The sequence below is a fragment of the Dendrobates tinctorius genome, unplaced genomic scaffold (assembly GCF_039654945.1).
Source record: "Dendrobates tinctorius isolate UK_male_01 unplaced genomic scaffold, ASM3965494v1 ptg000199l, whole genome shotgun sequence".
Taxonomy (NCBI): Eukaryota; Metazoa; Chordata; class Amphibia; order Anura; family Dendrobatidae; genus Dendrobates; species Dendrobates tinctorius.
This window is the reverse complement of record NW_027361866.1, coordinates 12,469,488-12,486,047: the sequence shown is the minus strand read 5'-3', so window position 1 is coordinate 12,486,047 and position 16,560 is coordinate 12,469,488. Positions and strand designations below refer to the sequence as shown.

The following is a 16,560-nucleotide window of genomic DNA, read 5'->3' as shown; positions in this document are numbered from 1 at the left end:
ATTTCAAACTTAATAATAATGGGGAAATTTCTGACGAGACCCTGTGGGCTGCTCATAAAGCAGTAGTCAGGGGGCAGTTCATAAAACTAGCCTCCATCCAAAAACGGCAAAAAGACGCAGATATTAAATATATATTAACCCGTATTCATCACCTTGAATCCCTGAATAAAGCCAAAGCAACCCCTAACTTGACTAAAGAAATTGTAACCCATAGATTTCAACTAAGATCCCTACACTCCTGCAAAATTACAAACATAATCTAAAAAAAAAAATAGATCGACATTTTATGCTATGGGGGATAGAGCGGAGTCCTTATTGGCAAGAAGGACGAAAAAACGTGAGATTCAATCTAAAATAGAATTCCTGAGGGACCCAAATGGAACAATCACTAGACATCCCATTGAAATAGCAGAAGCATTTGCGAAATATTATGAGGCCCTGTATAATCTAAAAAATGATTCCAACACGTCACAGCCGACTCAAGTGGATATACAGGGCTTTCTAGACACCCTGGATCTTCCCCGGGTCTCAGATGAGCAATTAGAGGAACTTAATCTTCCCTTTACTACACATGAAATCCTAGGAGCCATCAAAATGACTAAAGGGGGTTTTACACTAAGCGATATCGCTAGCAATATCGCTAAAACGTCACTGGTTTTGTGACGTTCTAGCAATATCGCTATAACGTCACAAAACCAGTGACGTTATAGCGATATTGCTAGCGATATCGCTATGTGTGATACTTACCAGCGACCGGCTCCCCCGCTGTCCATCGCTGATCGCGCGAGAATGTCCGGCTCCATTTCTCGTCGGGCGCTTCCTGCTGAGACTTCCTGCTGTGACGACGAGCGACGCTGGACGCGGGCGGGAGGACGCAGGATCGCTGTGTGTGAATGGTAAGTATCGTGCGCTGCGTCGCTGCTGCATCGCTGTGAGATCTTTCTGTATGAAAGCTCACTAGCGATCATTTAGCGATGCACCAGCGATCCTGACCGGGTCGGATCGCTGGTTGGATCCCTTTTGCATCGCTAAATGTAAAAGGGCCTTTAGTCTAACTCTGCCCCGGGCCCCGATGGGCTGCCATACGAATATTACAAACAATTTACATCCACTCTGTCCCCCTTTATGTTAAAAACCTTCAATTTTTGGCAAAATAAAGGGTCAATTTCCCCAGACAACTTGGAAGCGATTATTATCACGCTACCCAAGCCAGGGAAACCTGCAGACACCCCGGGTAATTTTAGGCCCATTTCACTCCTAAATTGTGATGTTAAAATTTATGCCAAACTAGTGGCGGATAGACTTCATAAAGTGATCCCGGCCTTAGCGGCCCCAGACCAAGTTGGTTTTGTGACAGGCAGGCAATCTAAGGATGGCACCAGACGGATGCTTGACTTGATTGGACTGGTGGAGATATCGGGTGAACCCAGTGCATTCCTGTCTCTTGATGCTGAAAAAGCCTTTGACAGGGTGCACTGGGGATACCTGGAGAGAGTTCTAACAAAATTCGGGTTCTTGGGAAAAATTAAGTCATCCATTCTAGCTCTCTACTCTTACCCAAATGCGTCAGTGTTGGCATCGGGGTTTCTGTCATCTAAATTTCAAATAAGTAATGGCACTCGCCAGGGGTGTCCATTGCTATTTTTGCTTTAGTGGTAGAACCTCTGGCAGAAGCTATACGAAAAAACATAGCCATTTCTGGTATAAGAGTTGGGGAATTTGAACATAAACTTGGTTTATACGCAGATGATGTGATAATTTCCTGTTCTAACCCTGTAGTTTCGATTCCAGCAGTGGTGAACACATTATCGAACTTTTCTAAAGTGTCGTATTATAAGCTTAATGCGGCAAAGTCTTTGATATTGCCGTTTAATGTACCGGTGGAAGCCAGGAGTGTGCTGGAGGGGGCCTTTCAATTCAAATGGTGCGACAGGGGGATACCTTATTTAGGTATTAAGCTGACACCATCGCAGATGTTAAAGAAAATTTGGAACCTCTGATCCAAAATTTAGAAAAGGAATTGGGAAGGTATGAAAAAATATCGTTGTCCTGGATGGCCAGGATACAGTCCTTTAAAATGGTTTTCTTACCCAAAATATTGTATGTACTCAGATGCTTACCCATCAAAATTTCTCACAAAACCCTGATGAAACTTCAATCGTTGACTAACAAATTTGTCTGGGGTAATAAAAGGGCCAGGGTCACAGGTAAAGTGTTATATCCCCCATATGACTCAGGGGGACTGGGCACCCCAAACATATCGGCATATGATAAAGCCTTACTAATTGAATCACTAAAGGAATGGTGGCGTCCACAGCGGGGGCCCACAGCCGGGAGCGCGCGGCCCACAGCGGGGGCCCACAGCCGGGAGCGCGCGGCCCACAGCGGGGGCCCACAGCCGGGAGCGCGCGGCCCACAGCGGGGGCCCACAGCGGGGGCCCACAGCCGGGAGTGCGCGGCCCACAGCGGGGGCCCACAGCGGGGGCCCACAGCCGGGAGTGCGCGGCCCACAGCGGGGGCCCACAGCCGGGAGTGCGCGGCCCACAGCGGGGGCCCACAGCGGGGGCCCACAGCCGGGGGTGCGCGGCCCACAGCGGGGGCCCACAGCCGGGAGTGCGCGGCCCACAGCGGGGGCCCACAGCCGGGAGCGCGCGGCCCACAGCGGGGGCCCACAGCCGGGAGCGCGCGGCCCACAGCGGGGGCCCACAGCCGGGAGCGCGCGGCCCACAGCGGGGGCCCACAGCCGGGAGCGCGCGGCCCACAGCTGGGACCCACAGCCGGGAGCGCGCGGCCCACAGCGGGGGCCCACAGCCGGGAGCGCGCGGCCCACAGCGGGGGCCCACAGCCGGGAGCGCGCGGCCCACAGCGGGGGCCCACAGCCGGGAGCGCGCGGCCCACAGCGGGGGCCCACAGCCGGGAGCGCGCGGCCCACAGCGGGGGCCCACAGCCGGGAGCGCGCGGCCCACAGCGGGGGCCCACAGCCGGGAGCGCGCGGCCCACAGCGGGGGCCCACAGCCGGGAGCGCGCGGCCCACAGCGGGGGCCCACAGCCGGGAGCGCGCGGCCCACAGCGGGGGCCCACAGCCGGGAGAGCGCGGCTCACAGCGGGGGCCCACAGCCGGGAGCGCGCGGCTCACAGCGGGGGCCCACAGCCGGGAGCGCGCGGCCCACAGCGGGGGCCCACAGCCGGGAGCGCGCGGCCCACAGCTGGGACCCACAGCCGGGAGCGCGCGGCCCACAGCGGGGGCCCACAGCCGGGAGCGCGCGGCCCACAGCGGGGGCCCACAGACCATTGCAGGGCCCCACAGTCTTGTATCTGTTTGGGTGCTCACTAGACCTGATGTAGGGTGTGTACAGACTGTCAGGCAGCTCAGCTGAGGCATGGACACGGGGGAGGGTCAGGCTGGCACTATAGGCTCTGGCCCCAGCGGAAAGGACACACTATGCCACCGGCCACTGCCTCTTCTCCTCACTGAGCGGGGGTGTTACAGCAGCCAGGACAGCGCCGCCCTGCGGCTGATAACACTGAGGGTTGAGCACCAACCACGGGGCCGGACAGGAGATATGAGGGCACTCGGCCCCAAAACACAACACATTCCGGGCACCACATCCACAGGAGGCTGAGGACTCAGTATGTACCCGCGGACTGTCACCTGCCCTCAGCCGGCCTCTGCTCCGGGGAATGGGCTCCCGGCTCCGTCAGCTTCGGCTGTACTTGGTGTCAGGGAAGCCGGCCCGGTCCTCACTTCTGCACCAAGGACGCCATCTTCTTTCGGTAACAGCTAAATCTTGGGAAGCTATAGGACCTTCGGTGACGTCAGGACCATGTGATCAATCACATGCCTGTGTGGGCGGGATCAGACTGCCGGCAGGGCCGCAGCTCACGTGCTGGGGGTCGCGCCTAGATCGGAGCTGATTCCTTGTGCTCCTCGTTTTCGCGGCTCCGATCTAGGCGGTTCACTCCTGAGGTCACCGGATCGGAGCTGCTGGAGCGAGGACATCAGTAGATCCCCCGCTGTGGTGAGCTCAGCGCTGACCCGCCGGGATCGGAGCTGATTCCTGAGCTCCATATCCAGTCTCATGTTTGCCCCTCTTCTGGCTTTTTAATACTTTTTTGTGGAATTTTTCAAGATTTTAATGGCGCAGACATCACCGGTCAGACAGAAGCTTCATTAACACTGTTCTATTCTTTATGGATTTGGGCAAAATTCATTTTTTTCCTGAATTATTAAATTGTTCTTATCACTTTCTGTAATGTAAATAATTCCGCTCAGCGCTGATCGTTCAGTGTCACCAAAATGTCACTTTTCCCGTCTGTCACCGTCCTGTCCGCAGCTGTGACATTGAAGTGGCCGGAGCTTCACGGGGAGAGGCGGAAAAGAGCGTCACCGACAGTCATCATAACAGAGCGCCACCGACAGTCATCATAACAGAGCGCCACCGACAGTCATCATAACAGAGCGCCACAGACAGTCATCATAATCGAGCGCCACCGACAGTCATCATATAACAGAGCACCACCGACAGTCATAATAAAGCGCCACCGACAGTCATCATATCAGAGCGCCACCGACAGTCATCATATCAGAGCGCCACAGACAGTCATCATAACAGAGCGCCACCGACAGTCATAATAGAGCGCCACCGACAGTCATCATAACAGAGCGCCACCGACAGTCATCATAACAGAGCGCCACCGACAGTCATCATAACAGAGCGCCACCCACAGTCATCATAACAGAGCGCCACAGACAGTCGTCATAACAGAGCGCCACCGACAGTCATAATAGAGCACCACCGACAGTCATCATAACAGAGCGCCACCGACAGTCATCATAATAGAGCGCCACAGACAGTCATCATAACAGAGCGCCACCGACAGTCATCATAACAGAGCACCACCGACAGTAATCATAAAAGAGCGCCACAGACAGTCATCATAATCGAGCGCCACCGACAGTCATCATAAAAGAGCGCCACCGACAGTCATCATAACAGAGCGCCACCGACAGTCATCATAAAAGAGCGCCACGGACAGTCATCATAATCGAGCGCCACCGACAGTCATCATAAAAGAGCGCCACCGACAGTCATCATAACTGAGCGCCACCGACAGTCATCATAACAGAGCACCACCGACAGTCATCATAAAAGAGCGCCACAGACAGTCATCATAATCGAGCGCCACCGACAGTCATCATAAAAGAGCGCCACCGACAGTCATCATAACAGAGCGCCACCGACAGTCATCATAACAGAGCGCCACCGACAGTCATCATAACAGAGCGCCACCGACAGTCATCATAACAGAGCGCCACAGACAGTCATCATAACAGAGCGCCACCGACAGTCATCATAACAGAGCGCCACCGACAGTCATCATAACAGAGCGCCACAGACAGTCATCATAATCGAGCGCCACCGACAGTCATCATATAACAGAGCACCACCGACAGTCATAATAAAGCGCCACCGACAGTCATCATATCAGAGCGCCACCGACAGTCATCATATCAGAGCGCCACAGACAGTCATCATAACAGAGCGCCACCGACAGTCATAATAGAGCGCCACCGACAGTCATCATAACAGAGCGCCACCGACAGTCATCATAACAGAGCGCCACCGACAGTCATCATAACAGAGCGCCACCCACAGTCATCATAACAGAGCGCCACAGACAGTCGTCATAACAGAGCGCCACCGACAGTCATAATAGAGCACCACCGACAGTCATCATAACAGAGCGCCACCGACAGTCATCATAATAGAGCGCCACAGACAGTCATCATAACAGAGCGCCACCGACAGTCATCATAACAGAGCACCACCGACAGTAATCATAAAAGAGCGCCACAGACAGTCATCATAATCGAGCGCCACCGACAGTCATCATAAAAGAGCGCCACCGACAGTCATCATAACAGAGCGCCACCGACAGTCATCATAAAAGAGCGCCACGGACAGTCATCATAATCGAGCGCCACCGACAGTCATCATAAAAGAGCGCCACCGACAGTCATCATAACTGAGCGCCACCGACAGTCATCATAACAGAGCACCACCGACAGTCATCATAAAAGAGCGCCACAGACAGTCATCATAATCGAGCGCCACCGACAGTCATCATAAAAGAGCGCCACCGACAGTCATCATAACAGAGCGCCACCGACAGTCATCATAACAGAGCGCCACCGACAGTCATCATAACAGAGCGCCACCGACAGTCATCATAACAGAGCGCCACAGACAGTCATCATAACAGAGCGCCACCGACAGTCATCATAACAGAGCGCCACCGACAGTCATCATAACAGAGCGCCACAGACAGTCATCATAATCGAGCGCCACCGACAGTCATCATATAACAGAGCACCACCGACAGTCATAATAAAGCGCCACCGACAGTCATCATATCAGAGCGCCACCGACAGTCATCATATCAGAGCGCCACAGACAGTCATCATAACAGAGCGCCACCGACAGTCATAATAGAGCGCCACCGACAGTCATCATAACAGAGCGCCACCGACAGTCATCATAACAGAGCGCCACCGACAGTCATCATAACAGAGCGCCACCCACAGTCATCATAACAGAGCGCCACAGACAGTCGTCATAACAGAGCGCCACCGACAGTCATAATAGAGCACCACCGACAGTCATCATAACAGAGCGCCACCGACAGTCATCATAATAGAGCGCCACAGACAGTCATCATAACAGAGCGCCACCGACAGTCATCATAACAGAGCACCACCGACAGTAATCATAAAAGAGCGCCACAGACAGTCATCATAATCGAGCGCCACCGACAGTCATCATAAAAGAGCGCCACCGACAGTCATCATAACAGAGCGCCACCGACAGTCATCATAAAAGAGCGCCACGGACAGTCATCATAATCGAGCGCCACCGACAGTCATCATAAAAGAGCGCCACCGACAGTCATCATAACTGAGCGCCACCGACAGTCATCATAACAGAGCACCACCGACAGTCATCATAAAAGAGCGCCACAGACAGTCATCATAATCGAGCGCCACCGACAGTCATCATAAAAGAGCGCCACCGACAGTCATCATAACAGAGCGCCACAGACAGTCATCATAACAGAGCGCCACCGACAGTCATCATAACAGAGCGCCACCGACAGTCATCATAAAAGAGCGCCACCCACAGTCATCAAAACAGCGCCACCGACAGTCATCATAACAGAGCGCCATCGACAGTCATCATAACAGAGCGCCACCGACAGTCATCATAACAGAGCGCCATCGACAGTCATCATAACAGAGCGCCACCGACAGTCATCATATCAGAGCGCCACAGACAGTCATCATAACAGAGCGCCACCGACAGTCATAATAGAGCGCCACCGACAGTCATCATAACAGAGCGCCACCGACAGTCATCATAACAGAGCGCCACCGACAGTCATCATAACAGAGCGCCACCCACAGTCATCATAACAGAGCACCACAGACAGTCGTCATAACAGAGCGCCACCGACAGTCATAATAGAGCGCCACCGACAGTCATCATAACAGAGCGCCACCGACAGTCATCATAATAGAGCGCCACAGACAGTCATCATAACAGAGCGCCACCGACAGTCATCATAACAGAGCACCACCGACAGTAATCATAAAAGAGCGCCACAGACAGTCATCATAATCGAGCGCCACCGACAGTCATCATAAAAGAGCGCCACCGACAGTCATCATAACAGAGCGCCACCGACAGTCATCATAAAAGAGCGCCACAGACAGTCATCATAATCGAGCGCCACCGACAGTCATCATAAAAGAGCGCCACCGACAGTCATCATAACAGAGCGCCACAGACAGTCATCATAACAGAGCGCCACCAACAGTCATCATAACAGAGCGCCACCGACCGTCATCATAAAAGAGCGCCACCCACAGTCATCAAAACAGAGCGCCACCGACAGTCATCATAACAGAGCGCCATCGACAGTCATCATAACAGAGCGCCACCGACAGTCATCATAACAGAGCGCCATTGACAGTCATCATAACAGAGCGCCACCGACAGTCATCATAATAGAGCGCCACAGACAGTCATCATAAAAGAGCGCCACCAACAGTCATCATAACAGAGCGCCACCCACAGTCATCATAACATCGCCACCCACAGTCATCATAATAGAGCGCCACCGACAGTCATCATAATAGAGCGCCACCCACAGTCATCATAACAGAGTGCCACCGACAGTCATCATAACAGAGCGCCACCCACAGTCATCATAACAGAGCGCCACAGACAGTCATCATAACAGAGCGCCACCGACAATCATCATAACAGAGCGCCACCGACAGTCATCATAACAGAGCGCCACCCACAGTCATCATAATAGAGCGCCACCGACAGTCATCATAACAGAGCGCCACCGACAGTCATCATAATAGAGCGCCACAGACAGTCATCATAACAGAGCGCCACCGACAGTCATCATAACAGAGCGCCACAGACATCATAACAGAGCGCCACAGACAGTCATCATAATCGAGCGCCACCGACAGTCATCATATCAGAGCGCCACAGACAGTCATCATAACAGAGCGCCACCGACAGTCATAATAGAGCGCCACCGACAGTCATCATATCAGAGCACCACCGACAGTCATCATATCAGAGCGCCACAGACAGTCATCATAACAGAGCGCCACCGACAGTCATCATAACAGAGCGCCACCGACAGTCATCATAACAGAGCGCCACCGACAGTCATCATAACAGAGCGCCACCGACAGTCATCATAACAGAGCGCCACCGACAGTCATCATAACAGAGCGCCACCGACAGTCATCATAACAGAGCGCCACCCACAGTCATCATAACAGAGCGCCACAGACAGTCGTCATAACAGAGCGCCACCGACAGTCATAATAGAGCACCACCGACAGTCATCATAACAGAGCGCCACCGACAGTCATCATAATAGAGCGCCACAGACAGTCATCATAACAGAGCGCCACCGACAGTCATCATAACAGAGCACCACCGACAGTCATCATAAAAGAGCGCCACAGACAGTCATCATAATCGAGCGCCACCGACAGTCATCATAAAAGAGCGCCACCGACAGTCATCATAACAGAGCGCCACCGACAGTCATCATAAAAGAGCGCCACAGACAGTCATCATAATCGAGCGCCACCGACAGTCATCATAAAAGAGCGCCACCGACAGTCATCATAACAGAGCGCCACCGACAGTCATCATAACAGAGCGCCACCGACAGTCATCATAAAAGAGCGCCACAGACAGTCATCATAATTGAGCGCCACCGACAGTCATCATAAAAGAGCGCCACCGACAGTCATCATAACAGAGCGCCACAGACAGTCATCATAACAGAGCGCCACCGACAGTCATCATAACAGAGCGCCACCGACAGTCATCATAAAAGAGCGCCACCCACAGTCATCATAACAGAGCGCCACCGACAGTCATCATAACAGAGCGCCATCGACAGTCATCATAACAGAGCGCCACCGACAGTCATCATAACAGAGCGCCACCGACAGTCATAACAGAGCGCCATTGACAGTCATCATAACAGAGCGCCACCGACAGTCATCATAATAGAGAGCCACAGACAGTCATCATAAAAGAGCGCCACCGACAGTCATCATAACAGAGCGCCACCCACAGTCATCATAACAGCGCCACCCACAGTCATCATAATAGAGCGCCACCGACAGTCATCATAATAGAGCGCCACCCACAGTTATCATAACAGAGTGCCACCGACAGTCATCATAACAGAGCGCCACCCACAGTCATCATAACAGAGCGCCACAGACAGTCATCATAACAGAGCGCCACCGACAGTCATCATAACAGAGCGCCACCGACAGTCATCATAACAGAGCGCCACCCACAGTCATCATAATAGAGCGCCGCCGACAGTCATCATAACAGAGCGCCACCGACAGTCATCATAATAGAGCGCCACAGACAGTCATCATAACAGAGCGCCACCGACAGTCATCATAACAGAGCGCCACAGACATCATAACAGAGCGCCACAGACAGTCATCATAATCGAGCGCCACCGACAGTCATCATATCAGAGCGCCACAGACAGTCATCATAACAGAGCGCCACCGACAGTCATAATAGAGCGCCACCGACAGTCATCATATCAGAGCACCACCGACAGTCATCATATCAGAGCGCCACAGACAGTCATCATAACATAGCGCCACCGACAGTCATCATAACAGAGCGCCACCGACAGTCATCATAACAGAGCGCCACCGACAGTCATCATAACAGAGCGCCACCGACAGTCATCATAACAGAGCGCCACCCACAGTCATCATAACAGAGCGCCACCGACAGTCATCATAACAGAGTGCCACAGACAGTCATCATAACAGAGCGCCACCGACAGTCATAATAACAGAGCGCCACCGACAGTCATCATAACAGAGCGGCACCGACAGTCATCATAACAGAGCGGCACCGACAGTCATCATAACAGAGCGCCACCGACAGTCATCATAACAGAGCGCCACCGACAGTCATCATAACAGAACGCCACCGACAGTCATCATAACAGAGTGCCGCCGACAGTCATCATAATAGAGTGCCACCGACAGTCATAAAAGAGCGCCACCGACAGTCATAAGAGTGCCACCGAAAGTCATCATAATAGAACGCCACCCACAGTCATCATAACAGAGCGCCACCGAAGTCATCATAAAAGAGCGCCACCGACAGTCATAATATAGTGCCACAGACAGTCATAAAAGATCGCCACCGACAGTCATCATAATAGAGCGCCACCCACAGTCATCATAACAGAGCGCCACCCACAATCATCATAATAGAGCGCCACCGACAGTCATCATTCAAGAGTGCCACCGACAGTCATCATAAAAGAGCGCCACCGACAGTTATCATAATAGAGCGCCACCGGCAGTCATTATAACAGAACGCCACCAACAGTCATCATAATAGTGTGCGACCGACAGTCATCATAAAAGAAGAGCACCACCGACATATGGATGACAGCCTTGTGTCCTCAGTGTGACGCGTACTGGCGCATGGGAAGCAGCGCTACAGTTAGCGTTCCCCGGTGCCGGGTGCTGAAGACAGCTCACATCATTCTCCCTTGCTCTACCAATGATCAGCGCGAGCAGGGAAGATTGTTGAGAGTTATATTACACTGATAACAGCGAGAGTAGGCGGCAGCTGGTGGGACTTCTACTCCCATCATCCTACACTTGCTGCCCTATTAACAGAGACAGCAGGCGACGGCTGACGGGAGTATCCATCAGCCACCACCTGCGCTAAAAATAAATTTAAAAAGGCTTGGTTTCCCCTATACTTTTGATAACCAGCCAGGTAAACAGACAGCTGCAGGCTGCAATCCTCAGCTGTCAACTTCAGCAAGGCTTTTTATCAAGAATAGAGGGGTCCCCATGCCGTATTTTTTAATAATTGAAATAAATAATTTTAAAAAACGGCATGTGTTCCACCCCTTTTTTGATAACCAGCCAAGCTAAAGCAGACAGCTGGGGGCTGGTATTCTCAGGCTGGTAAGGAGCCATGAATATCGGCCTCCTCAGCCTTCTAGACTAGGCTTCCGCTGCATTCGACACAGCTGGCCATTGCCTCCTACTACAGATCCTCTCCTCCTTTAGAATCTAAGACCTCGCCCTATCCTCGATCTCCTCATACCTTTCAAACCGCACATTCAGCGTCTCCCACTCCCACACTACCTCCTCATCCCACCCTCTCTCTGTTGGAGTCCCCCAAGGCTCTGTTCTAGGACCCCTACTCCTCAATTTATACCCTTGGCCTGGGTCAACTCATAAAGTCCCACGGATTCCAGTACCACCTTTATGCTGATGACACGCAGATCTACCTCTCTGGCCCAGACGTCACCTCTGCTGTCCATTATCCCGGAGTGTCTATCAGCCATATCCTCTTTCTTCTCTCGCTTCCTCAAGCTCAATGTGGACAAATATGAACTCATCATCTTTCCTCCATCTCACAGATCTTCCTTACCTGACCTATCTATCACAATGACATCACGCTTTCCCCAGTACCGGAAGTCCGCTGCCTCGGAGTAACCCTTGATTCTGCCCTGTCCTTCAAACCGCACATCCAAGCTCTTTCTACCTCCTGTCGCCTCCAGCTCAAAAATATTTCCAGAATCTGTCCTTTCCTCAACCCTCAATCTACTAAAATGCTTGTGCATGCCCTCATCATCTCCCGCCTTGACTACTGCAACATCCTTTTCTGTGGTCTTCCTGCTAACACCCTCGCACCTCTCCAGTCCATCCTTAACTCTGCCGCCCGACTAATTCATCTCTCTCCTCGCTACTCCTCCGCTTCTCCCCTGTGCAAATCTCTTCACTGGCTCCCATTCCCTCAGCGTATCCAATTCAAATGACTAATACTGACCTACAAGGCCATCTTATAACCTGTCTCCTCCATATGTCTCTGAACTAATTTCCCGATACCTTCCTTCACGTAATCTCTGGTCATCCCAAGACCTCCTCTCCTCCACACTTATTCGCTCCTCACCCAACCGCCTCCAAGACTCCCCAATAGCCCTCATCCTCTGGAATTCTTTGCCCCAAAATGTCCGACTATCAACCACATTTGGATGCTTCAGACGGAACCTGAAAACCCACCTCTTCAAGAAAGCCTACAGCCTGAAATGACCCCGCTACCTCCTCACCACTACTGGAGATATCACCTCAACCAACACCGGAACTGCTGCAACCCACCAACCTACTGTCTCCTTCCCCACCATCCTGTAGCATGTAAGCCCGAAAAGGGCAGGGTCCTGTCCCCTCTGTATCAGTCTGTCATGGTAACTTTGTTTACTGTAAGTGATATCTTTGTATGTAACCCCTTCTTATGTACAGCACCATGGAATCAATGGTGCTATATAAATAAATAATAAGAAGAATAAAAATAGCAGCCCGCAGCCAACCAGGACAGGCACATCTATTACATGCGCCAAGTCGGGCCCTTGCCCTGCTCTTCCCACTTGCCCTGTAGCACTGGCAGGTGGGGTAATATTTGTGGGTTTGATGTCATCTTTGTAATGTCTGGTGACTAGTGATGAGCAAGCATGCTCGCCACTATTCGGTGCTCGCCCGAGTATCGCAGTGCTAGCGATGCTCGGAGCTCACCTAGTATTAAAGGGGTTGCTTGGCTGAAACTCGGGTCCCTTCCTGACATATTTGGCACTCTTTAAAGAGCCAATGAACATGCAGGGATTGTCTGCCACACACTGTAATGCCGCAGCCAAGTTGGTTGTGGCATTACAGTGATTGGCTGGCCGCACAGCGTCAGCAGGTCTATTTCGGACCTGGCGCCGCCATGCTCGTCAGATGCTGTGTCTGTGTGTGCAGGGGTCTGCGTGTGTGCGCGGGTGTCTGTGTGTGTGCGGGTGTCTGTGTGTCCGGTAACGCTACCGCCGGTACTGTCAGTCACAGCGCTGCGGGATCATGCTGTCAGATGTCAGTGTGATTCCACAGCTGATTGTGACCCGCAGCGGTGAAGCAGGCTTGGCCCAATGAGGCTACTGCTCTCATCGGGCTATCGCTGGTGTCACTGATAACAGTGACAGCAGGTGGCACTGATAGGAAAACAGTATCATCTGCCAGCACCTGTGCTCACTGTTAAAAAAAAATGTAAAATTACACACATATTCATTATTCACATAATACATACATATTGATACATAATATATACTGTACATATTCACATAGAAATAAAAACACATTATACTCACCGCACACCAAATCCCGGATGCCCTCGTCTCCTACAAATAACGTAAAATAAGCCAACATATACTCCCTGTACGCTGTAGTCTAAGGTAATCCAGATTGTCCCACGGCGGTCTCACGTGTAGAACAGTCACATCACCAGATACGATCACGCTACCCGACCGGCGATACACTGACACTGACTTACGGCACCGCTGTGTGGAAAAGTTCTCACACAGCGGTACTGCCATAAAGTGTGAGCACCGTCGTGGGACACTCGGTAAATGGACTACAGCGGACTGGATAGTATTTTATGTAGGTTTATTATTTTATTTTTGTTGCAGGAGACGAGGGAGTCCGGGATTAGGTGTTCGGTAAGTAGGGTTAATAAAGATTAATAAAGGACTTTATTCTGGCTGTGTCTTTATTGACCACATAACTATAGGATTATTAATGGATAGGTGTCTTATAGACGCTTCTCCATTACTAAGCCGTGGGCTTGATGTCACCTGACACTACAAAGATGACATCAATATTACCCCACTTGCCACCGCTACAGAGCCAGTGGGAAGAGCGAGGCTAAGTGCCAGAATTGGTGCATATCTAGGGCAGCTGAGAGCTGATTATTTTAGCCTGGTGGGGCCAATATCCATGGCCCCTTCCCAGGCTATTAATATCATCCCGCAGCTGTCTAGCCTTTGCTGGTTTGATTTTATAGGGGAACCCCATGTCAATTTTTTTCTGGAGTTTCCCTGTAAAATAGCTAGTTAAGGCTAAGCAAACATCTGTGAGCTGATATTAATAGCCTGGGAACCTTTATGGCTATTGGTTCCTTCCCAGAATATTAAGATCAGCCCTCAGCTGTCGGCTTTCCCTCTGCTGGTTATGAAAATTACGCGGGAGCCCACGCAATTTTTTTTAATGTTTTGAAAAAGCAACAGATATTGTGTTTCACGCAGATTTCGTGTGTATGTTTCTTTATTTAACTCTTTATGTACCGTTTTGTTAATGAAGGTATCTGGCTGACACTTGTTCATTACTGCTTTTTACAGTGCCAGCAAAGCCTATGAGATTTCAGAAATCTCATGCACACACATTGTTTTTTTTGTCATCAGGATTTTGTGCTTTGCTGCTTTTTTTGGACATAGAGCATGTCACTTCCTTCAGCGTTTTTGCAGCGTTTTTCACCCATTGGCTTGAATGGGTGCTGAAAAAACGCTGCAAAAATGCAGAAAAGTCATGGACAGCAACTCAACTTTATTAGCATGCACAAAGAGACACAAATTAGCCCAAAAAACACACCAAACCCGCAACGAAAAACACATGAAAAACACAGTTAAAGCTGCATTTTTGCCGCTGCTTCTTTTCTTCCAAGCAAATTAGGCTTTGCTGCAGAAAAAAAAACGCAGCAAAAACACCCATTGTGAACATACCAGTACCAGCAAAGCCTATGAGATTTCGGAAATCTCAAGCACACACATTGTTTTTTTTGCCATCAGGATTTTGTGCTTTGCTCCTTTTTTTGGATGTAGAGCATTGTCACTTCTTTCAGCGTTTTTTCAACATCCATTCATAAGCCAATGGGTGAAAAACGTTGCCAAAATGCTGCAAAAATGCTGAAAGAAGTGACATGCTCTATGTCCAAAAAAAAGCAGCAAATCACAAAATCCTGATGACAAAAAAGAATGTGTGTGCATGAGATTTCTGAAATCTCATAGGCTTTGCTGGTACTGTAAAAAGCAGCTGAAAATTAGCATAAAAAAGCAACAAAAACGCAGATATCATTATTTGCACCATTTTGCTGAAGAAAAGTCATGGACAGCAACTGAACTTTATTAGCATGCCCAAAGAGTCACAAGTTAGCCCAAAAAACGCACCAAAACAGCAACGAAAAATACACCAAAAATCGTGCCAAAACCGCAATGAAAAACGCACCAAAAATGCACCTAAACCTGCTTTTTAGCCACAGCTTCTTTTATGCCAAGAAATTAGATTTTAACGCAGAAAAAAAACGCAGAAAAAAAATGCCCAGTGTGAACATGCCCTTAACAGCAAATTGGTGTCAATAACTTTGCTAAGGCTATGTGTGCACGTTGTGGATTTGCTTGTGGAAATTTCTGCGCAGCCTCTCTTGGCAGAAAACACAGTTGAAATTCTGCGTGGATTTGATTAGTTTTTGATGCGTTTTTTCATGCGTATTTGTAAGCTAAATAAAGATATATTATTAAAAAAAATGCGATGTAATTTCCTTGTTCAATTTCTTCTTTTTCATTCTCCATTGATAACTATAATATCATTACATACCATGTTCAAATATAATGTTTGCACACACAAAACAAATATAAGTGAATATTATATATATACCAAGCCCAAGGTTTAGTAATGAACAGGTGTCAGCAAGATACCCTCATTAATAAAACAGTACATAAAGACACACGCACTCACCGTTAATCCAGACTTTATTAGAACAACACTAAAACATCTTCAGCAGGGAGGGTAGAAACGAATGTATGTGGTCGGACAACAGCCGTTTCACGCACCTGCACTTCTACGTGTCCTGTGGGTCAAAGGAAGTGACGAGGCAAAAATACCTTGTGACAGGTAAAGTATCTCACCCTATCCCGACCCACCTTCGGTCCAAATAAATAGTGGATACCCAATCCTTCAGGATTGACCATATATGAATAACATAAACACACTTTTTTAAAATCACTAAATAAGCTATAACATGATGTACATACATAACACAAATAAACCACCAAAATGGCAAAAATCACAAAAAAACGGACATGTCT

The 16,560-nt window shown here is 50.2% G+C and overlaps 1 protein-coding gene across 2 annotated transcripts in view; it reads right to left on the bottom strand.

Annotated features, from left to right (window-relative positions):
* Window positions 1–3,870, bottom strand: part of UBE2F (ubiquitin conjugating enzyme E2 F (putative)) — a 291,784-nt gene extending 287,914 nt beyond the window's left edge. The window contains exon 1 of one of the 2 annotated variants that reach the window (XM_073553244.1): window positions 3,653–3,870. The gene's annotated coding sequence lies outside the window, so the exon portion shown is untranslated. Of the gene's footprint in view, window positions 1–3,638 lie in introns of both variants that reach the window. The other variant, XM_073553243.1, reaches the window with a different exon arrangement.
* Between the last annotated feature and the right edge of the window lie 12,690 nt (window positions 3,871–16,560).